This window comes from Artibeus jamaicensis, unplaced genomic scaffold, assembly GCF_021234435.1.
Source record: "Artibeus jamaicensis isolate MK-2021 breed Jamaican fruit bat unplaced genomic scaffold, CSHL_Jam_final scaffold_1689, whole genome shotgun sequence".
NCBI lineage: Eukaryota > Metazoa > Chordata > Mammalia > Chiroptera > Phyllostomidae > Artibeus > Artibeus jamaicensis.
Genome location: NW_026522029.1, coordinates 13,407,132 through 13,431,208, shown reverse-complemented (window position 1 = coordinate 13,431,208; position 24,077 = coordinate 13,407,132). Strand labels below are relative to the sequence as shown.

Genomic DNA, 24,077 nt, shown 5'->3' with positions numbered 1-24,077 from the left:
TTGTTTATTTTATGGTTACAAGTGCCCAAGTCTGTCTAGCAAGAGTCAGTTTGCATCTGCATCCATGGTTTCTCTGATTGTTTTCTCCTAAACTTAGAGAGGGTCAGCCCCAAAGAGGCCGCCTTGACAGAGGTACCAGCTTCTTCAGCGACACTCAGTAATCAAACAGATTTCAAAGGCTGTTTTACCCTCCCCCCAACTTCACCAAACAGACGTACCCTGTTGTGAGATATTTAATTAAGGCATCTAATCAGGTTGCTCACATGCCACACCTACACTGTGTGATCAGTGACTGAATCCAATAATGTTTTAAATCCGCTGAAATTCCACATGAATCACAGTTGTACCTGTGAAGGATCCAAGCTGTTTAAAGCTTGCTGCAATTGCATCCACACCGCACTTCTAAAAGTTGTAAATTACGATGGCATTTTTCAAGCTGTCCCTCCATCTGGAGGCACAGTCACATATCAGGTGTTCCACATTAATTTTTTTTTTTGCAGGCTTTGGAGAGACAGCTCATTTCATAGGGTACAAATTACCCAACTGCATTTCCGCTGAATACTTTACATTACACAAATTATTATTGATCATTATTATTAGTTTTTATTACCATAGTTAGAAGGAAGGCTTATAAGGCAGCCTTCATTCCTAAAAAGGTATTCAGACCACAAATTTAGAAACAATCAAAATTCAGATTTCCGTATGTTTTTATTGCCCTCCTGTAGGCTAACATGAAGCAATATTTTTGAGACACTGCTTGAAAGATGACTTTACTCCAGAATGTCAGAAACTTTTATTGATTGTGTTACTTATTTTTTTAATCTGATATCTTAAGGCCAGATTGACTCATCTCCAAATAGATGAAGATAATAATTACTAAAAATCAGCTGGGTCCAAGTATTTCTAGTATCCCTACTCAGAAATGTCATTCTGTATATGTTAGTCCTATCGTATGGGTAAACTTGGTATAATTGATTCAACTGCATATACCACGTGTCTTGCATAAGCCTGCCCCCCACGTATGTGGTTGTGACATACATGTATATACATTATGTAACGACAGAAAAAAACACAGGTAAGTAAGACAAGACGGAGAAAGTACGAATCCCTACCAGAAATTTAGTCAGCCATTATTTGTAGGATGCTGTGGTTTCAGGCACTGGGTCAGGCTTTAGCGCTGCCTCGTGTGTCCTAACAACGTCACTCTTGTGTCACGAACATTGAGCCCCTGTCTCAAATACATACACGGTCACAGCATGATTTTAACCAACTGGTTTCACTGAGTGGGGTTATTTTGGTAGTTAAATGACAAGAGGGATGTGATAGTGTTTTGTAAGTTGTAAGATGTCGTGTATGATTAGTTAAATATTAAAAACTTAAAGATACACCTGGCCGGTGTAGCTGAGTGGATTGAGCTCAGGCCTGCAAACCAAAGGATCACGGTTTGATTCCCAGTCAGGACACATGTCTGGGTTGCAGGCCAGTTCCCAGCAGGGGGCACACGAGAGGCAACCATACATTGATATTTCTCTCTCTCTCCTTCCCTTCCCCTCTAAAGAGAAATAAATAAAATCTTTAAAAAAATTTAAAGATGTGTTCTCCAGCGCTCATATGTGGAAAACCACTGTTGATGTATGATTAACACATACAGTGTGGGGAGGAGGTTTATAGATTTATCTGAGTTATGAAGGTGAACATTCCTGAAGCAATCGCACAGAAGTGGCATATTTACTGTGAATGACAAGATCGAGGAGGAATGGAGACCTGTTAGAGCAAGGGGCCTGGGCTGCTGCTGAGACCTGAAGGGCAACAGGAGAGGGGAAGGGGGAAGGGGAAAGAGAGAGAGAGGCTCGACAAGGTGAATGACTTTTTATTTATTAAGGGATTAAGACAAAAACACAGACAGCAGCACAATGATTACTGGAGGGAAGGAAAGTAGGGGAGATGGACGGAGACTGGACTTGGGGTGGCGAGCACACAACACAACGTGTGGGAGATGTAGTCAGCCCGCCAAAGAGTCCGTTTGTCTTTTTTCCTGTAAGATGGCTGTAGGAGGGCTTAGCGGTCTCCAACTTCATGTGGAACAATTTTGTTAGATTGTACTATGACAGCTGTCATATCAACGTGCATTTAAAAATATCAAAATTGGAGAATTTTTCTGTAGTCATTTTTATATTGAAGGCGGAAGAAAAATGCACACAATTTCAGTATCTTATGCTTCATTATTTCAAGAAAGATAAAAACACAACTGAAACGCAAAAAAAAAAAAATTTGTGCAGTGTGTGGAGAAGGTGCTGTGACTGATCAAACGGTTCAGAAGTGGTTTGTGAGGTTTTGTCCTGGAGATTTGTCAATGGACGATGCTCCATGGTCTGGTAGGCCAGCTGATGTTGGTAGCAAGACATTAGTGAGAACAGTAAAGACATTGAGAACAATCAATGTTCTACCACGTGGAAGACAGCCAACGTACTCACAATAAAGTTACTGGCAAAAATGAAAAATGTGCCTTTTGTTCTATGGGAAAAAACTTTGGCCAACCCCATATAATAGAACTGTACTCCTGAAACCTATATTATCTTATTAACCGATGCCATCCTCAATGAACTCAACAAGAAGGAAAAGAAGAGGAGGGGGGAGGGGAAGGGGGAGAAGGGGAAAATCAAAAGCATTCCAGGCAAGTAACCTGCACACAGGCTCTGGGGCCAGAGGCACGGGGTAGAGGGAAGAAAGCTGTGACCGCTGGAGCTCGGGCAGCTGGCAGAGCAACTGGAGGGAGACTGCAGGGGTCAGCATTCCATGCGGGGTTTTAGTCTTCATTGAGGAAATTGAAGTTCACCTGTAAGACATGGGAAGCCAGGGGCCCTCTTTAAAGCAGAGCAGTGACGTGACGCAGCGTGAAGTTTGCAGTGTTACTGCCGTTGCAGTGTTTGTGTAATTGCACACTCGAGCACTCTCCTGTGTGAACATCAACACAGGCAAATCCGTTTCGGGCTTGGGCTCAGTCCTCTCCTCCAGATGTGAGCCTGGGTGGCCATTGCCACTGTCACGAGAATCCAGAAAATGCTCGTGAAGCAGAGTTCTGTGCTTTTTAAATCAAAATCTGGAAAAAAAACCTACACCCCAGAAGGATTTCTGTCTCTCAATTCATGGCTGTCTTTCTGTTTGCCAATATAAAACTTGAATGATCCATTTTCAATCATCTGACTAATGAGTGACACTCTGTTTTTGCTGTATTGTGTGTTTCCCCAACTGCCCCTTCCCCTAGACTGTGAATCCTGGGCCGGTTTGAGGGGGTCTTGTCCTTTTATCCTCCTGCCTGACACAGTGCCGAGTAGTAGTAGGTGCATCAATATTTATGAAAAAGTATTCATCATGGCTGTCTCTAAACATGACAAGGGTTTGGAGCCTAAGGGGAAGGATTTTTAGTAAATATGTGAGTAAAGGGCATTAATGGGCAGTTTTTTCACACAAAAAGAAATACAAACGATTGATAAGGAAGCAAAATTGTATCAATGCAACTTATAATTAAAATACCAATTAAATAATTATGAAATATTTTCATCAAGCAGGCTGGTAAAACAATGTTGAAGTAATGATTAAGAAAAAGGAAAATTAACAAATTCATTAGATTTCGTTACGGGTAAGAAAAACTCAGTACCAGTATGTAGGTGGGATAGATTAGCAATACACAGTCAAACTTTATAAATGTGCATTTTCTTTGACCCAACAACTTCATCTCTGATAGTTTCATCTTAAGAAAACAATTACACGTGTGCAAAGCTTACCTAAAAATATGGTTCATTCCAGAGCTGCTTATGCAATAATAACAGTAACAATACCAATGGCATACAGCAGATGACTGATCAATACATGAATGATACAATTCAATGTTACAGTCTTTAGAAAGGAGGTTGTAGAATATTAACAGGAAAAAATATTGAAAATATGCAGCAGAATATACAGTAGTTCCCCTTTAGTGATCATTTTACGTCTCAGTTACCTGGGGTCAGCCATAGTCTGAAAACACTAAATGGAATATTCCAGAAGTAAACAGTCCAGACGTTTTAAATTGTGCCGTTCTGCGCAGTGTGATGAAGTCTCGCAAGTCCCACTCCTTCTGCGGGAACGTGATTCGACCCTCAGGCTGTGCCCTGCGCTGTAGACTCTGCTCCCCTGTGAGTCCCTTAGCAGCCGTCTGGCCGATGGGACCCACTGTCCTGGCGTCGCAGAGCCCATGTTCAGGGGGCCCTGGTCTTGCTGAATGGCGGCCCCACAGCGGGTGCCGTGACACTGGTGTCCCCTATTTGCCGGGAAGCTGCGAAGCGCTTCCTTGGAGTGAGCAGGTGAGCTCGGGGAGGGAGACCCAGTCCGCTGACCTGACCTTCATTACGGTACATTGTTACACTGGTTCTGTTTTAGTATTGTTATTGCTAATCTCTCACTGTGCCTAAATTATAAATTAAACTTTATCATAGGTATGCATGTACAGGAACAAAACATAGTATCTACAGTGTTTGGTGCTACCTGTGGTTACAGGCCCCCACTGGGGGGTCTTGACCCCGTCCCCTGAGGATGAGAGGGGAACTGTGTGTCAAAGAACATAGGAGATGATGGAGTCCAAATACACGGACACGTGACAGATACGTGTGAGTTAGTTGTAATAAAAGCGAAAGTCACTTAAAAACTTCATTGCATTATGAGAAAATACACAAACACAAATGACTTTTTATAAATTTGCAAGTGTGTGCCTGTGTTAACACCCTTGGTTTTCCTACCCGGTGCTTGGCTCACATTAGGCATTCTGTAATTTTTCGATGAAGTGTTTTAGATGAAAAACTATACCAGAATTGTCGATAAATTTTGCAGTTCAGTCTGTGAAGATAATTAATAATATCATCATATTCCTGGATGAAAGCCTCTGGAGTTATAGAAATGGGCAAATAGAATTATTACTAATCGTGGTCCTGGGGACCGTGATACTGCGGACGCGTGAATATGTCCTCACACAGGACGATGATTTGAGTGTGCTGATCTACGTCATCCGTGAAGCAATGGGCACGCCTGTCTGGGGTGGTGCATCGTTGCAGCTTCCCAGATTGCTTAGCAGAAGGAAGCCCTCATGGGGCCCTAGAAAGCATGTGGTACCCCCTCTCCCCTGCTTCCTACTCTTGTTGCCACTGGTCCATCCACATCTGCTTTTCTGCTTGCCATCCCCTCTGCCTGATATTCCCACCACGAGGCCCTCATCAGCCTCAAGCATTTAGAGAAAGGTCACCTTTTCGGTAAGGTCTTCTCTGGGCACCATATTTAAATTTCGGCTCCCACTGATCACCTTCACGACCCTCCCTCCCTGCTTTCTGGTTCTCCATAGCACCCACTGCAAACTGACACCCTGCTTGTTTTAATTACGTGTCCGTTCGGCACCTACCTTCCTCCACTGCCCTGGGGTTGCAGGCGGTCGTTTTGCTCACCCCTGTGCCCCCAGGGTCTGGCTCACTGTGTACTTGCTGCCCACATTTTGGACGATGGCCTAAAACAGCTCCTATGTTGCCATCCCTTATCATTTCGTATACTTCGGTATTAGCATTTCGTATTGAATATTGTATGTTTACATGTCTTTCTCACCCACCGGAGGGAACGGTTCGAGGCAAGGACTGTGCCTCATTAATCTTCGAATCCTCGGCTCACACGGTGCCTGGAATGAAGCCGCTATACTGAAATGTGTGTTGATCAAATGAGCAGGTGGGTGAAAAGTCGGCCTGTCTGTGTGTGTTCCCGGCAGGACTTGCCCACGAGCATCTTGAGATGTTGGAATTAAAAATCCATCATGTGCGCCAATCAGAAAACTCAAAGCCAGACGCTGATGCTGAAACACAAAACACATGCCTCAGCAACTCGCTCAGCAATGTTTGATAAGTCTAATCATTCGTGTCGAGTACCTAGAATATTTTCAATAAACCTGAAAATATTTTCCACTTCCTGATTTTGTGTCTTAAACACATGGAGTTTCATTAGTTTTGTTTTCTCAAGGACTCTGAGCAATCTCTTCCAAATTAGTCGGAAATGTTAGCAAATTATGTATTTTTTAAAAGAAAATATTTGCATTCGGCATATAAAGTGCAAGGGAACAACTGTTTGGTAGGTTGTGTCTCGGGGGGGAGTCACCATTCCTGAAGGATTTCACGTTTTTAGAGGGGCTAATTTACATGTTACATAGGTGTGCTGTGTGTGTGGTGTGTACGCATGTGTGTATATGCATATATATTTTTATCATCACAGAAGTCATGCACTAAGCCATTTTATTTTTGCTTTCATTGTAAGAACTTCTTTTAGTTTTTCCTCTTTTTTTTTTTGAGGAGGTGTGTGCAGGGCAAAGGGGAGAGACACTGACCAGCGTGACCCAGGAAGCAGAAGCACATTTCCCGACGCCCTCTGATAAATGTCCAAACGGATTTCAAAACTAAGCGAGCTGAACTGATTTTTAGTGCATCCCATAATGTATTCCGACCATCTGTATCACACACCCACACACAGGTTTTTTTCTTAAGGCCTCCGTGACTTTTCCTTTGTCCCCCTCAGCGCTGCCCTTAGGATATGACACCATTAACCCCTCTCAGGATTGACTTCAGCCCCTAATGGATATAATACATCTTTCAGTCAAGGAACATTTTTCACACCACACTTTGCTGTTTGCAGATTAAAACACATGGAAGCAAGAGCATTCTTTTGGCGTCATGCTTCCTACTTCAAGGCCACCGAGTGTGTCTTTCTGAGAGATGACGTGGAAGTGGCTGGGGCTTGGAAGCCACTCGTGTTCCAGAGAAAGATTTTCCTGGACCACGCGTGTTGTTGCTGGGTAATGAATGACCCGGGTATGAGGAGCGAGGTGGGGCGCGTCTGCGCGGGCCTCACTGCCATGGATTGCTGCCCCGTGTCCTGTGCTGAGCCATGCATGTTTAATCACTCACTTCACTTAGGGCTAATAAAAACCCCCACCTTTATCGATCATCCGCTGTGTGACCAAGTCTTCGCACATAATTTCTGATTTCACCGGCCCGGGAATCTGCATTTCTAGATCAAGACGGATGCTTCCGTGTTTTATTGGGATTTCTCATAACTAGGTGGTTGGTAGGTGCTATGAAAACAACGCCAGAAATCTGTGGACTTTGCTTTAAATGCGTTGGAAATGATAAAGTGCAGTTTTTGTTCTCTTCGTGGAGAAAGATACTAACTTGAAGTGCCTGCCTTGCTAAGCAGTGCATTCAATTTCATATTAATTATCATAGTGTAAGATAAACAGGCTTAGTAAGGTTAACTGAATGTTCCTACAAGACTGATAACTGATTCTTGCCCAAGTCTCCTTTCTTCTTACTTTTCTGCCTTGAAACAGAGAAGTAGTATCTGGCGTTCCCCTATGGAAATCTGTCATCTATTCAATACTCTTCTGTCTTTGACCTACACTAATACCAAGATTTGGGGGGTGATAATTACCTATAAGGGGGAGCCCCAAAATACCAGAATTGCCCTCTGGAGGGTGGGCCCCTTGTGATACAGGCTTTCTCCTGCGAGATGAGTGTTCTAGGAACCCATCTGGATCAGTGGACGAGCTGGTGGTGGTGTGAGAGGCTGCGTTTGACTTCAGTGATTTTTTGTTTTTGTTTTCTAAGATTCTTTCCACACATTTACCCATTTTATGAGCATGCCTGCCCACATCACACTGTTTTCAGCAGCTTTTTACCAAAAATGGCATGACTCCTGTGTTCCACCTCCCTATTCACCCAGTCACTGAGTGACTTTTGTTTGTTTGTCTTCCCAGATAAAAGAGGCCTCAAAGGGAAACACTTTGCCAGTTTAAAAGAGGTGAAACAAAAAAATGGCAGAAGCACGAAAAGGCATCAAAATCAATGAGTTTAAAACTGTTTTGAGTAGTGGAAAAAGCATCTCGCTAGGTATATTGCATCACATGGAGAGTACTTTGAAGGTGACTAAAGTTTAAATATGTAAGAATAACCCTGGCTGGTGTAGCTCAGTGGATTGAGCGCAGGCCTGCAAACTAAAGGATCGTGGTTTGATTCCCAGTCAGGGCACATGTCTGGGTTGCAGGCCAGTTCCCAGCAGGGGACGCATGAGAGGCAACCACACATTGATTGAAATTGGTATTTCTCTCCCTCTCTCCTTCCCTTCCCCTCTAATAAATAAAAATAAAATCTTAAAAATAAATAAATAAATAAATAAGAATAAATCTACAATTTTGAATGAATGAGTTCCGGGTTTGGGGGGCCCTCCTTTGTATATCACTGCTTTTCTGTGCTGCAATAAGGCAGAAACATTACGTATAGACTGTGCAGGAATTGCATGGATAACTCTATGGATTAATCTCTACTGGAGTAAGCATATCTATTTGTGCTCCACACAAGCCCAGGCCTCGGTAACTGAGCGCAATCCCACATTTCACGCACATGTAGTACATTATGCACCCTGACCTCCTCTCTCCCATTCTTTGAACTGTGCTCAATTTCTAAACATATAACGCAAACTTCTGAATCATTCACAGGATGCATTGATACGAGAAGCTACTTACACTTTAAATAGATTAGTCTGAGAATGTAAAAATTTGGCCAAAGTAACAAAAAGAGAAAAAGACTAGTAACTGGAGACCATGCAATCTACAGGAGACAAGGCCAGCTGAGTTGGAGTAAATGATTCTATTTAAAGAGTTTTTTTTTAAGTGTGAATAGTGAGCAGTTGTTTTCTATTTTGACACTTGATCAGGACATCAGTTTAACAAGTTTGGAGAGGGTTTAATTGAGTGTAAGAAAAATACCTCTCTGTGAAAATGATCAAACATGAACACGGACTTCGGAGGAACACACAAAGTCCTCACACCTGGATGTCGGCGCAAAGACCGTGAATAGACGTGCCCCTGCCTGGGAAGGGCCAGCTACTGGCCGACTCCTCAAGTGGCCTTTTCTGGTTTTTCTCTGGATATCGTCACGGTTCCCTTCTTTTCCTGCAAGATTTCCCTGCCATTCACAACAATACTCACCTTAGGCAGTAACCCTTTCTGGCTTGTACTTTTATTTTCTAATTTTTTAAAAAGATTTTATTTATTTATCTTTAGAGGGGAAGGGGAGAAAGAGAGAGGGAGAGAAACATCGATGTATGGTTGCCTTTTGTGCGTCCCCTGCTGGGAACTGGCCTGCAGGGAACCAGCCTGCAACCCAGGCATGTGCCCTGACTGGGAATCGAACCGCGATCGTGTGGTTCGCAGGCCCGCGCTGAATCCACTGAGCTACACCAGCCAGGGCTATTTTCTAATTTTTTTAATTTCTTGATTTGGGAGGGAGAGAGAGATTCATCGGTTGCTTTTCATGTGGGCCCTGGCTAGGGCTTGAACCCACTACCTTGGCCATATCAGGGCAGTCAGTGCTCTAACCAACTGAGCTACCCGGCCAGGGTGTGGCTTTCCTTTTTAAACACATCTGATGAAAAGATTAATCATTGCACTTTCGATTTTACATTCTGTTGTCACACAATGCAACCAGGCAAGGGTCAGCTGTTTTCAGGAAAATGCAGATTCCAAGGCAGGTCCCATCTCTAGCACCCCTGACCACGGGTAGGTATGGCCACCAGGGTGATGCATAGAACATGTATCTCCGTCAGGACCTGGCCCTGTTCAGAACCTATCCTGGGCTTCTCAGGGAAACTAAGGTCAAATGCACGTTCCTCGGAGGGGCCTCACCACGTGGTGTGATCCTGGTGTCACTGCACCCCTGCCCCGCCCTTCTTCTCCAGCTCAGAGCCCTTCCGCCCCTCGGGCCTCGCCGCGTACCCAGCAGACCCGTTCATTCTCTCTCTGCGTTGTCCTTGGATCACTATCGACATCATACAGAGCAGGTGTCCGTCCAGCACCGTCTGGCTGGGATATTTCACTCTCGGGGAACGACCCTGCAAAGCTCGGGACTCTCTCCGTGGGCTCCGAATGCGCAGCGTGGGTGCGCACAGAGGTGTCCCTCCGCCTCTCCCGAATCTCCGCCCTCCTGCATACCTGTGGGCACTGGAGATGCATCTGAACGTTTGGTCTATTGTCAGCTTCTCCTGCTCCTCGTCAGCACGGAGATCTTCCCTGCTCCATCACCTGAAGCTAGAAGAGCACCTGGCACAGGGTAGATGTTTGATAAACCAACCTCTCCCTTCACCTGCAGCGTAAAAGTGGACGTGATTTCTGCAATGCCAAACTCTGATGAAAAAGGGAGTGTCTCTCATCGCAACTGTATCCCAGTCCTGGAGTGAGAGCTGGTGTCCAGAGGGGAAGTGGGAAGTCCAGTGTGTAGAAAACATACCATTTTTTTTCTCTTTCTCTCTCTGAAAGGAATCAAGGCCTATTGTCTTTGGGTAAAAAAATATGCTATGGAAAAAAATTAAAGTGAACTTTTTTCCATATAAGAAGACATTTGCTATTTAGAAACACGTGACTCTCTGTCTGACGTGAGAAGAATATATCGCGTTCCCTGTCTGAGAGTCTCACTGCCATTTGCATGCTTCCTGGAATACCAATTGTACTTAGTAATCAATCAGTGTTTAATTGCCGCTCAAGTAAACCCTTGTAATCAGACTTGCTGTAAAAACGTGAAGGTGCACGAGAAGCATAAGGTGGCATTTCCCCTCCCTCTCATGCCTGTGTAACTTCCATTAATACTAATAAGAAGCACAGCTGGTTGGCAACAGGAGATTACAGGTTGCCGTTGAAATCATATTTTATTTTTACGCCTTGGCGAGATTTATGTATTGCAACCAGGTGGCCAGATTTTTGCTGTTGTTAAGGAAGCGTTTCCTCTGAAAGAATGAGATGGTGGGGGGCAGGGGGACGGGAATCGAGTCTCCCGTTTTTTTATTTCAGGAATATAAAGACATGGAGACCCAGGCATCAGCTTGCCCCTAGACAGCAGGTTTGTCTTGTCCTGCGGCACCAGCTGGAGTCCCATTTCTAATTTGCTGTGAAGAATTAAGTGATTTGAGACCCGTACCCTGGGGTATTTGACCTCCAATGTCAACCAGCTAGCATGCAATTCCCTCGGCTGGGAGGCGTCTCCAGAATTGATTTGAACGAACATCCGTTAAAGTACCCCGCCATGGAGCGAGGGGAGCATCCCCGCACACCGGGACAGCTTTCTGGCCACGCGAACAGACACGCTGTGGAACAGTGAGGACATGGGCTGTGGAGGCATGGGAAGCCTGGGTGACCAGAAGGGTTGTGACACTTTCCCCTTGGGGTCATCAGCGGGGTCTGGCGTGGTTGGGTGGTCCCCTGGCGGAAATGGTTGTGTGTAGCATTATGGGCATTGTGTTCCAGCTCTTAGCCTCGTTTCTTCTTATTTTCTTTTTATCCTCACCCGAGGCTATGCTTACTGATTTGAGAGAGAAGGGAAAGGAGGGAGAAAGAAAGGGAGGGGGACATGGATATGAGAGAGACATTAACTCGTTGCCTTCCACACACACGCCAACCCGGGACCAAACCCACCCCCCAGGCACGTGCCCTGACCGGAATCACACTCGTGACCGTCCGGTTCACTGGATGTGCCCACCCCACTGAGCCACATCGGCCAGGGCTTCGGCTCCTTTCTCTGTGGCCCGGGCCCTTTGACATGAAGGGCCTGCTATTCCTGTCACTCTCTAGTGCCACAGTTTTGACAATCTAGAGATCAACAGGACAAAATCGGGGCCGTATTCTCGTGCCCCTAAATGCAAAAGGCCTCTTTGTATCCGAGGCTTCAATTTTTCTGTCATTTTCTTTATCTGGATTGTTGTTTGTTTTTCTCTCTCTGCCTAACCTTGTCCTTCAAATCCGTCAACTGTCTGTCTATGACACTTTCCCCCTATCTCTGCTGTCAGCAGTGGTTTCTCCCTGCTGACCTTGGTACTTGCCAGGTGGGAGCCGAGATCCCAGCCTGAGGGATGCTGGGGTCGGCGGGAGAATCGCCAGCACCAGCTCTGTGACTCAGCACATTAACCACACCCAGCTTCTCACTCCGCAGCCTCCCCTGGCCTTTCGCCCTGACACCCTGTGTCCTGGGCCCATATTTTCCCACCTCCCGCCCTCTCGTGCTCACAGAGAGCCCACTAATCGCTTAGCACCAGAGACATCTCCATCCTCTGGACTTGAGAAAGTGGGGGGAAAGAGGAAGTGGGTGCCCGGTGTCAGGCGTGAGGTGAGACCCAGGCTGCCGGTGCATTCTGAGAGTCCTTGGATGGAAAATTAATTGGTGATTGCCTTCTTTAGCTTATTCCCAATGCACAGACATTTCATATGTGCATTGGGGTACTAGTACATTTAAAACTACAGTTAACATAGTAAGAGTTCATTTAGCCTCGCGACTTTGGGCAAGTCCCCAAATCTCAGACTTCGGTGTTTTCTCCCATGAGTAAAACTGGATGTCAGGGTTGAGGACTGTACAGAGTCCCGTGAGGGAGAGAGTACGTCATACCGGGGATCCTGGGACACTGGGCCTCGGGAGACCAAGTACCTCCCTGGTGTCACATGGGCAGAAACATCCGAGTTCGGGGTGAGCCCAGATAGTGACAACTCCACAGCCTGTTCTGCTAACCAGCGCTACTCACCATCTCCTCAGACCCTAATATTCTGTGATCTGTCATCCTATTGAAACACCTCAAGATCCTTCCTGAGATTCCACCGCAGTGCATCAAGTTTGATGTCAGAAATGACGATGCCTCCACACATTCAACTCTATACTTTGTCTAATTCTTTCGGTGGAATGTCGGATGGAGAGCTGTGTTTCTGTGCCTTTTACCACCGATTCTTCCCGGCCTAGGTCTTGGTCATCAGGCCAGATTTTGAGGGTAGTAATCCAGGAACTGACATATATATATATATATATATATATATATATATATATATATATATATATTTTTTTTTTTTGTCTTTAAAAACATGTAACATATTATTTGGCTCTGAATCAAATTCTGAACACGGGCTTATAGCCTTTTATCTACATGCTGATGAAATGATCCACTCACGGGAATGCAGGGACCTGTGCCCCGGGGCCACCTCAACGTCAGTTTGAGAGAAGAGAACTTACCTGCTCCCATTGCAGACTGTGTACTGCACGTGTCCTGGGCTTCTACTAGCGAGGTTTTGAGGGACATGTGATCGTGTTTTATTCACATTTTGTTTTTTTCTATCTCTGTGATGAAAAAAAATGTAAAACCGAAAAGTAAGAGAGAAAATATGTAATGCCCATAATTCCACCACCAGTACTGTCCTCTGGGTCTATTCACACAACCGTTTTTGCACAACTGGAATTATTTTCACAGCTGTGACCTGTAATCTGATTCTGTTTCACTTAACACACACGATGGTGTATTTTCTAAATTGTGACTGTTCCGTAGTGTATTAGTAAGTGCAGGCTGGGTTATGCTCCGATAACAGATGACTCGGGCGGCGTGAGAGGCTTTACACCGCAAAGGCTGTGTCTTGCTCCCTGTGCCATGTGAGTGGGTGGAGGGGGGGGGGAGGGGGGCCTGTGATCCAGACAGACACGCGAGGACCTGGGTTCCCAGAGATTCCACTTCCCTTTCGTTGCACCTTCTGGCACGTGTGACCTCCTCAGTCGCTGAAGCACATTAAAAAGACTGTGGAGAATGTTAATGTCCGCAATTAACTAAATACTCTAATGGAAAACAACACACATTTCCACCCGTGTCCCAAGTCACACCTGCGGCCGAATTCAGAGGGGTCTGAAACTGCCGGAAAGCACGGGGAGTGTTTTACGTAACCGCCCCTCCCCAGCTTCCCCCTCCACTGCGATTCCCTTGGCTCCGTGCTGCGCAGAGGTCCCCGAGTTCCAGCATCAGGGAAGGCCTGCTTCCGTCTCTGAGTGTGGTTGAACGGGTAGTCGGTGGCCACCTTAGACTTCACACTTCAGTTCGGTTCACCAGAAATGGAACGTGACTCACACCACCCTGAACTTGATTTTTGCTGTGATTTTTAAAAGGTTTTACTTTCAGAGAAAGAAGGAAGGGAGACAGAGAGGAAAACAATGATGGGCGAGAGATGTATTGATTGGTTGCCTCTCACATGAGCCCCAACTGGCGACCTGGCCCGCAACCCACACATGTGACCTGAATGGGAGTCCAGCCGGTTACCTTTTGGTTTGCAGGCCGGTGCTCAATCTGCTGAACCACACCAGCCAGGGCGTATTATGATTTTTTTAATCAGCCAGATGGCAAAGCCAAAATCTCAGCCCATTGAAGGCCTGTTCTCCCTTTCACCAAGGCTGCTTCTAAATTCTGGGAGGGTGACCAGGTGCCACCATGTCGGTCAGGAGGGCAGTCACCTGGTCCAGTCATTTTCCTGTCCCATACGACGAGCGATGACCACCATCCATGCAGGTCCCTGGTCACACCTGTGCGTCTAATCTGCTGCTCTCTCCTGAGTCGAGGCTCCAAAGCCTCCTGCCACCCCTTAGTCACTGTGCTGCTGCTTCCGTGGGTCCCCGGGGCACCTCCAGCCACACTGGGACTTTGTCCGAATGGGGCAAGAGGCCATGAAACTAGCAGGGCCCCAGTTCTTTTCTCAGAGACCCACAGGTGGCTCATTTCTTCATTCTTGATGGGAAGGACGAGGAGCGTAGAAATGGGCAGATTCCATACTCTTCTGAATCTCATTAGGTAGCAAAAGCTTGTCCCTGGACCTCAGCTTTTGAAATAAAAAGGCTCAAATTTGACTCATTGGACCCCCGTTCTGATTAACAACCTGCATGGGAGGCTATCATCCACCGAGTAAATGGACAGAAGGCAAAAATGAGGGAAGGAGGAGAAAACACACGCCAGCTCCTCAGGATGTTATCCTGGAACCCACTGACCAGGCCCTCATGGCTGGTGTCCGCTTGGTGAGCCAGCCACGCCCTGGGACGTGCGAGGGTATCACCTGACAACGCCTGGTGGTCCAGTGTTTGCTGGTGATCCCGCAGCCAACATCTGCCTGCAGTAACATGTGGCCCGGTCATATTCTCAGCCTTAGGAGTTTGCTCAGCCCCGCAGGTGTTCCCAGGAATAAAGTTTACTGTGTGTTTCAGAAGTGGCAGCAGTGAGCTTGGGGATTGTTGTTATTTGTTCATCGGTGGTTTGCTTGTTGTTAGAGAAGCATGTTGTCCACCGTTGGGGGAAGGGGACTCCTGAGCTGTGAACCTGATTCCCACGGCCCCTTCGCTGTATTGCCGAGGACTGACTCCCCCACCCCTCCGCCCACCAGACAAATGCGTGTAAGTACATCATGTGGTCATTCTGGCGGAGAGTTGTTTGCTTGTTTTCGCCTCTTTATGTCTGAATAATGTTCCACTATATGGACACAGCACACGTTGCTTGTCCTTCAGGGGACGGACATTTGGTGGTTTCTACTTCGGGGCTCTTAAGAATAATTTATGTACAGGTGTTATGTGACTATTTTCGTGTCTCCTGGGTCCATACCTAGGGGTGGAATTGCTGGGTCACACGGCAACTCTACATTTCACTCTTTGAAGAACTGCCAGGGTTTCCCAAAGCCGTCGTCCTACCTTAAATTCCCATCAGCAACGTATAAAAGTCTCGGGTTCTGTGCATCTTCCCAATACTCGCTGTTGTCCATATTCTTTGTTGTAGCCATCTAGTGGGTTAAAGTCTGTCTTACGAAGCTTTCAATTTGTGTTCTCTAGGGACTAATGACCCTAAGCATCTTTTCAGGGCACATTTTTTACATGAATATAGTTCTCCCATCCGTTTGCTAAACACTGGTAAGCACTATTGTTGAAATACATGTAAAGACAATGATCTCTTTATTTTTATTCAATCAAATGGATATGGTACAAATTGCAAGTGGTACTGGTGGATCAGCTCCCCCTCTCACGCACTGTGACAGCCAGCAGGGGCTAGCCAGGGAGGAGTCAGAGAGCTCCTCTCACACCGGGTGCTTCTTCCCTGAGGGTGGGAGGAGAGATAAAGCCCTCTCGGCGGGTTTGGCTGAGTGTCGGGGTGCTTTGGGCTGTCACCATGGCCAGGGTGTGCCTGCCATCAGTGTTCAGCGTCTGAGGCCCTCTGAGTACTGTGTAGTGTGTGAGTCTTGCGTCATAAAGAAATACCCTTTCACAAAAGTCACAGATAAATATGATAGCCAGATGTGTGAGTCAGCAGAAACCCAAAGATAGAAAATGAAAGGGCAGAGTGCAGAATTTGCAAGTGGGAACCAGTGGTTTTCTGGGGTGGACAGGCAATCACACGTCCCTCCTGGAGTTGTCTTGAGCATCGACCCATCGCCACAGCTGGGGATGGGGTCGTCTCCATGGCAAGCCTGGTGCCGCGGGATCCTTGTCTCCCTAATTTATGTTTGTATCTTCATCCTCACCACCTAACATCACTGAGAACACCGAAATGAGCGTCTGGTCTTCGCAATCAAAATATGCTGACCTACATATCTCCCCATAAAGATAAGGGCCTGGCGGAAGTTGAAAAGGGAAGTTTCCGTCCCCACGTTACTCTGGAGTTATTCGTTGTAAGTGGTTAGGGCTACTATTTGCATTGTGGCTGCGGCATTACAAGTAATTGTGGTGTCTTTAAATAGTTACCTGGCAAGCTCATTTTGGGGGGTACTCTGAGTAGCTTTTTTTCCCATACGATGCTAATAAGTTGGTTTCTGAGGACACTGCAAATTATGAAATTGAAGCCAAGCTTTAAATTAAATATTCAGGTAGGAGAAGAAAGGGCAGTCCTTTGCAAGTTTTACAGAAACTGTGTGATGTGTTATTTTAGAGGGCTTAGTATTTTGCTCATGCATCCAACATTACAAACCAGGAATTAACAGAGAAGAAAGGAGAAACTTTTCATTCTCTGATGTAGTGGAACTTGGCCAAAAGAGTAACCGAGGCGCGTTCTCAAATGAAACCCAAGCATCTCATTTCCATGCACCGGAATTGCGCCGAAAGTGCCGAATTCATTTTACCACTAGTGCTTGGAGACTAGAATGCATGGTTCCATGTTATTAGCAGTGCTTCGGCCACGTGGGTCTCTTCCATTGGTGGCCCCCGAGACCCCGCCTCCTGGCGTTCGGCCCCACATGTCATCCTCTGCCCTTGACCTGGATGGAATAATCAAATGGTGCATTGAAAGACTGTGTCTAACGTGACACCGTGACAGTCCCCAGGCCTTCAAAGGTCTGCTGCTTCCACTTCGGCACCCCTTGCTCCTCCAGACAAGAGAAACGACTCTACTTCTAGAAAGACCACATGAGGAAGCAGCAGCAGAATGAGCGGCCCTGAGGCCACCTGGAGAGAGAGAGAGGCCTGGCCCCCCACCCCCTCGCTGCCCACAGTGGGCTTCCTGCTGATTCCACCCAGGAAAGTGTGCAGCAGTGGGCGCTGCAGAAGAATCTGAGGCTGAGCCTGGCCGGATTGCAGACTGTGAGCAAATAGGACAGCTGAGTGGAGCCAGCCAGCTTTGAAACGGGGGGGGATCACCAGAAAAAGTGCCTTCTGAGTATCCGGTTCTGCGTGATTTTGCCAAGGAGGTACACAGAATCCGCACCAGGGTGATGCATGCTTGGTAGTTTTTGTAATCCTCGCCTGAGGACATTTTTTTTCATTGCTTTTAGAAAGGAGGGGAGAGAGAAAAAGAGAGAGGAAGGGAGAGAGAGGAATGACAAGTTGCCTCCCCTACGCGTCCTGACCAGGGATTGTACACATCCGAGGTAGGGATGCCACCCGCCACCTACGTATGTGCCCAGACCAGGGATTGAACCTGCAGCCCTTCAGTTGCGGGATGACCCTCCTGCCATTTGAGCCATACCAGCCAAGGTTCGTTTGACTGGGTGTTATTTCACATTTGGTTTTATGGTGGTCGGACCACCTGACGTGAGGTGAACTCTCGGAGCTCACTCTTCACGGTGCAGGACATCACTGTTGATTGCAGGTGTGATGTCGTAGAGACGCCGAGAGTTTATTCATCCTGCTGAGCTTTCTCGACGTTACACCCACTGATTAGCAACCCCCACACCACCCCCGCAGTACCCCTACACCCACCATTCCACTCTGAGTTTGTGAACTTGGCTATTCCCGAGACCTCCAACAGCCAACTTACAGTGTCGGAGATGGCGTACAGTGGTGTGCATGTCAGCTCTGGCTTTTGGGGAATTCTGCTTTTGCTAGTAACATACAGGGTCCAGCAGAAGTAAGACCTGCTTGAGTGTGGTTAGGGTAATAATAGGGGTGTAATAATTCATAGTTTTAATTTGAACCTTGCACCTAAAACGCCACGTAGTGTGCTTGAGTGTGATATTGTTTCGTTACAGAATTATGTGCTTATTATTTTGTCATAAAACAGGTTTTGTAATAAAAAACAGGGCATTATTTGTGGCACACCCTGTAGTTCCTCCACATTTTTGATAATCCAAAATATACTGTGGAGTATTCATTATATTTAACTCTTTTGTGGGCAAACGAATGTGTAGCCTCCAAGACGTGACTTATAAATGAACTTCGGGAACGCATTAATTGGCTGGGCACCACCTCTTATCACGTGCAGAGCTTCAAGGTATTATTTCTAATCATCACAGTAATTCAAGCAAGGGAGGCATCTGGACCTGGCTGAGTGGTTCCAGAAAAAGGAAGCTCTTTGGGGTCGGAGCCTGAGAGGAGGCGGGAGTTGGAACAGGAGGCGCAGAGGAGCAGGGCAAATATTTGGAGTGAGGGGCGGCCTGCGGGATCGTACGGCTGGCTTTCCCATCCCACTGTGATTGGCTGAAAGGGATTTTAAAGACATCACCCAGAAATACCTTAGCCAGGGTGTCCCATGATGCAGCCCCTGCTTTAGACCAGCGAATTTGGCGGGAACCCCTGGGACCATAGAGCAGAGGGGAGAGGTTTAACAAAATCTTGAGAAATCTTACCGAGCTGCCGTCTTTTCAGCAACTTCTTCCTAGTCCTCAAAAGAGGTTTGTAAAAACAGAACTGGAAAATAATTGCAATCAACGTCAATAAGTACTTTTCTTCTGCACTTTTATGAAATACTTTCATACTATGTTATAACAACAAATTAAAAAAAAAAAACACTGTGTCTTCTAAGAAATAAGAAAGCCAGTTCTTGGGTTATATAACCTTGATAACCATCCCAGGCTGTTTCATGATACTTCACAGATAGAGACACATGGATGTTATGGGCATAACCTTTCTCACTCTGGGACAATATTGTCCTTATTGACTTTCCGTAGCAATTTTATTAATTTTTTCCTTAGCAATTTTATGGCGCATGTGTATGATTATATGTATTGTATCATTTCAGTGTCTCATTCTGGAGACAACTTTTCACATTTGACTGCACACTAAAAAGCAGAATTTTCTTACATACTTAAATGTTGCCGAAACAAATGGGAATGCATCTTCTTACGATGAGAAATGCATTCAAGAGAAAAAAAAAACCCAGCTAGGCACTAAAGGAATAATGAAGCCAGGATGAAAAATAGAACAAAAATAATCTGCCCAATTCTCAGTTTAGTTCACAATTTCTCTAGAGTCCCCTATATGTATACTTCACACTGTGATTTATAATTGCACGGGGGGGGGGAGGGGGTAGCCCAGGTACTAAGAGACAAACCTGCTGTTGGAATTTACTACCTTTGTGAGCTTTGTAACCAAAGACTTTGTTTATGCAGTAGGCAGGCCTTACGTGTAGTGTGCAGTATGGCTTGAGTCAGTGCTGCAAAAATAGGTCCGTAAGATCTGGCCAAGTTATATTTCTAGGAGAAGGAGCTGAGCTAGGGTTTCTTTTAGCAGCGCACCTGGACATTGTATTCTGTGCATCTTTGTAGGAATTGGTGGAAGGCTTCCCAAATTAGGTGAAAGCTTTTCAGAGCACTTAGTACTTAGCTGAATTCCCTGGCATGGTCTCAGAGCTCACTTAGGTTTCAGTGACATGCGGAAACAATGCAAGATGTTTCCTATGGCCATAACAGACATGCTGGGTGCTCCTGTCGTTTGGAATGGGTTGTCATACCACTGGGTCACAGGCACTCTACTTCCCATTAACATGTGAAGCCACAAATCTAACTGAATAAAGTGAGTCAAGTAAGAATCACAGCAGGTGTTTCTAGAATGCTGCGTGTGTATTTAGGTTTGTCTACATTACAATCTATACCATAAAAGGTGGAGATTCTTTTAAAATCCGGAAGTACCGCATGTTTTTCAACAGCGTCCCTCTAAATGGATCTAATTTCGGCTTTCAGTGTTGTTTGTGATAAAATATTAAAGGTAGTTTTCAATTTGAATTATTTAAATTAGAGATGCCTGTAGATTAATTTCAAAAATTAAAACTCATAATCAGATGTTAATTCTAATTCTTTTTCCTGTCATATAAGGTGTAAATTGTGTTTCTATCTCTAAGGTAACATAACGAACCGTGAATCTAAGATTTGAAAAACTGTATACTAATGAACTTATAATTCCCTCGTGCATATTGGGAGAGCTTTTTTTCAAAGCAGATCTGAAAGTATAAAGAATCTCTTTTTAGTGTTTGATTAGCAGCAAAATTAGTGAGCTAGAAACATTATTCATAATACAATAGAGACGTTAGAAAAGTTGGATGCGCTCCAATGGGGTATTTGGAAACAGGGACAACTTAATTGTTCTGAGGTTGAGAGACAAATTATTGATTACGTTTTCCCGCGGAGGTATTCTCTTTAAAATTAAACTGAAATTGTTTGTATCTTTTGCTACGAAAACACTCATCCTATGCTGTATAATGCTCGGCACACAGTAGGTGCTCAACAAATATGTTAAAAATTTATGCTAAATGCAAATATGTCCACTAATTATAAGCAGCACTGAGCATGCTGCTTATCTGAATTTACTGAAAATTATGGTTTATTTGTCTATCTTACAGATTAGATGCAATAAGGAAATATGAATTTTGGCACTGTGGTGATTTTATAAAAGAAGCACGTTTTTGATCTGTAACATTTTCATTTACTATTTCTATTCTTAGGTGCAAATGTCTAATTTCTAGAAAACTGAAGGCAGTTTTTGGGTGTCAGATGCTTTGATGTTTTCAGTGATGCCTCGTGAACATGTATTTTTAAAACACAAACTTGAGCAATATAAGAAACAGTATAAAATTGTTTAGATGTTAAATGAAATATTCAGAGGAATGATTACTTAGCTCTGTTTAGTCCAGTTGACAGTAAGAATTTTCTAGGCAGCATGAGAAATCAGGCTAAAATGGGTTTATTCTGCGTGTATGAGGAGGTATATACATTTGGGTTAGTGTTCTGTATGTCTTACAAGTGATGGAAAGATAAATGATACTTCCTATGGCTTCCTATGTTCTTACTAAAGTAAGAACTTTAGTGTCCAAAGTAGTGTACCTATTGGATGAGAAAATGTCCTTTAATTTTCAAAACTGGCTCTGTGGTTTTATAAAGCCATTGTCCATGCTGATGGAGAAGAGTGCTCACAACAACCATGGCCAGTTGGCTCATTGGGTTGGAGCATCAATTTGTATACCAGAAGGTTGCAGGTTCAATCCCTGGTCAGGGCACATGCCTAGGTTGTGGAATTGAGCCCCAGTCAGACAGAACATGCCGTGGGAGGCAACCCATCAATGTCTCTCTCTCTCATATCGATGTTCTCTCCCTCTCTCTCCCCCCCACTCTCCCTCCCTCCCCTTTCTCTCTCTCTCTAAGTCAACAAAAACATGTTCCCGGGTGAGGGTTAAAGACAAGAATGTTCCCAGCCAGCCTGGAGTCAGGCGAGGACCAAAGATGAATAGGGATGTACGTAAGGACAGCCAGGAACTAGTCCATGGTGTGCAAATACTTTTATTATTCATTGGACAAGAAAATTACAGAATCAGGGATGCAGAAAACCCACACATTTTGACATGTGTGATTTCGTCTAAGTTTAAAAGATGCCACTAACCAGAAGCAGGGCCATCCCCAGACGAGGCCTCGGGAAGAAGGGGCAGGCATTCCAGGCTCCCCCCACCCTACCGCTAAATCTGTGTGCGCCCGTCCTCATGTGTCTGTAATCCCACATTCACACGTGTGCAACACCATGGTAGGTGACGAGAAGGCAGAGAGCCAGTTTCTCAAATTTTACAGTCTTGTCAGAAAGCCAGGCAATACCGCAAAAAGCAAATGGGGACTGCTAACCTTTGCTAAAGCCCAGGTATCAGTAACATGCAATAAGTGCTGTTATATGCAGCTGTGATATAAGGTAGACTGTGGTGTCAAGAAGTCAAGTCGTAGAGGAGCGTAAAAGGTGGAGAGAATAATATTTGGGAAGAAGAACTATGATTTTAGTAGGCGAAGATTTCCTGTAGAGCAGGGGTGTCAAACTCATTGTCACCGGGGCCACATCAGCCTCACGGTTGCCTTCAAAGGGCCGAATGGAATGTTAGACTGGATACACGTAACTGCTCCTTAATGAGGGGCAAGGAGCTCGGTGTTGCTGCTGGGTAGAAACAAGGTGCCAGGCCAGATGAAACCAAATGCTGGGGGTGTCAGGAAGAAGGGCCAGACGTTGGGGTTGCCCCAACTGAGCCTTCAGAGTGCACAGTGGCATGAAAGTCCAGACAAGTAGGTTGACCACAGTAACGGAGGATTGAAGTGCTATGACAGGCGCCAATCGTTTCCATAAAACCTGTGAGACTATCGGAAAGAAGCCTTGCCCTCTGCTCCCAGAATGACATGGTGAGATGTTGGCTTCAGAAGGACACTCTGGGGGAGGTCGGTGAAAATAAAGGCCTGAAGGTGAGGAGACAAGTGGAGAGTTGGCAATGACCCAGGTGGCTGGTGTTGGGAATCTGAAGTTGGACAATAACAGGAAGAATGGGAAGCTAGAGGTAGATAAGTTTCCAAAAATGGAACTAAAACCACTCTGCGAGCTATTTAGTGTTAGAACAGATAACAGAAATAATGTTAGTAACTACTGTTTGTGACATAGTTTTACATCTATACCCATGAGGACTGTTGTCTGACATTTTCATTTCTTTTAATGTCATTGTCTAATATATGAATCAGGGTAATGCCAACCTAATAAACTGAATTATTCTGGTTATAATTTATACGAGGCTGTCGGCATTATTTTGAAGTATCAGGCTACCGATCATGAGTATAAAAAGGTGTTCTGTCAAATGAGGGAGGAAAAGGGCCAAAATCTGATAGAAATCGTTCAGTGTGTAGGAAATAGGTAAGTGCCTACCTCCCCTTCAGCTTCATATCTAAAAAGGCCATTGAAAGTCCCTGTTGGAAAACGTGCTGGGAGAATGTCTACTCCCCACCGAAACCGACTCATTTGAAGTGGGGTTAGATAGTCTCTTGTTTAAGAAGGAGAAAAATAAAATAAAGCCCTCACCTGAATCTAGGAAATGCAAAGCAATGAAAGGGAACAGCCTGTGGATGAGCTAGTGAAGGGGCTGCTTCCAAAAAATGATTTTCTGTAAGAACCTGAAGGCCATGTCCAAAAACACTTAGTATTCATCAACATACACAGGAAGCCATTGCTTTTTACACAACAGGAGGAGAAAGTCGCTCAGAGAGACAATGTTCGGATGAAATGGTAAGATGACTTAAAATAAGAAAGGTTGTAAAGATGGCAAAACTTATATTAAAAAAGTATAAGTCCACTGATGCTCCCAGAAAGATTCATGGAGACCCAGAAGATAAACTTGAGAAGGTCAACGTTGGAGGGAAGAAAATGTTCACAAAGCAGTGGAAGACAACCAATAGAATTTTTAGCCCCTTCTGTTTCAGCGGAGCCTGTGAATGCGTGTAAAGAAATCTGAGAGTCAGACCGACTCCAGGGGCCTTCTCCCCAGAAATGCGAACACAGGCGCACACACACGCAACTCCCATCAACCTCAAGAGGTTTGCAGACTTCCCCAAACCGCACCTGAGCGCCCCAAGCCCCGGCGAAGAGTTCCCGGCAATGCAGTGGATCTGAGTGAACCAGTTCCTCCTTCCCAGAACCAATAGTCTATGGGACACGTTTCCCCCACCGGCTGTGACCACAGTATCCCACACACAAGCAAATCTGGGAAAT

General features: G+C 45.3%; 1 long non-coding RNA gene across 1 annotated transcript in view; it reads left to right on the top strand.

Annotated features, from left to right (window-relative positions):
- Positions 1-24,077, top strand: part of LOC128625973 (uncharacterized) — a 31,860-nt gene that overhangs the window by 1,501 nt on the left and 6,282 nt on the right. The gene's annotated exons all lie outside the window — the stretch shown is intronic.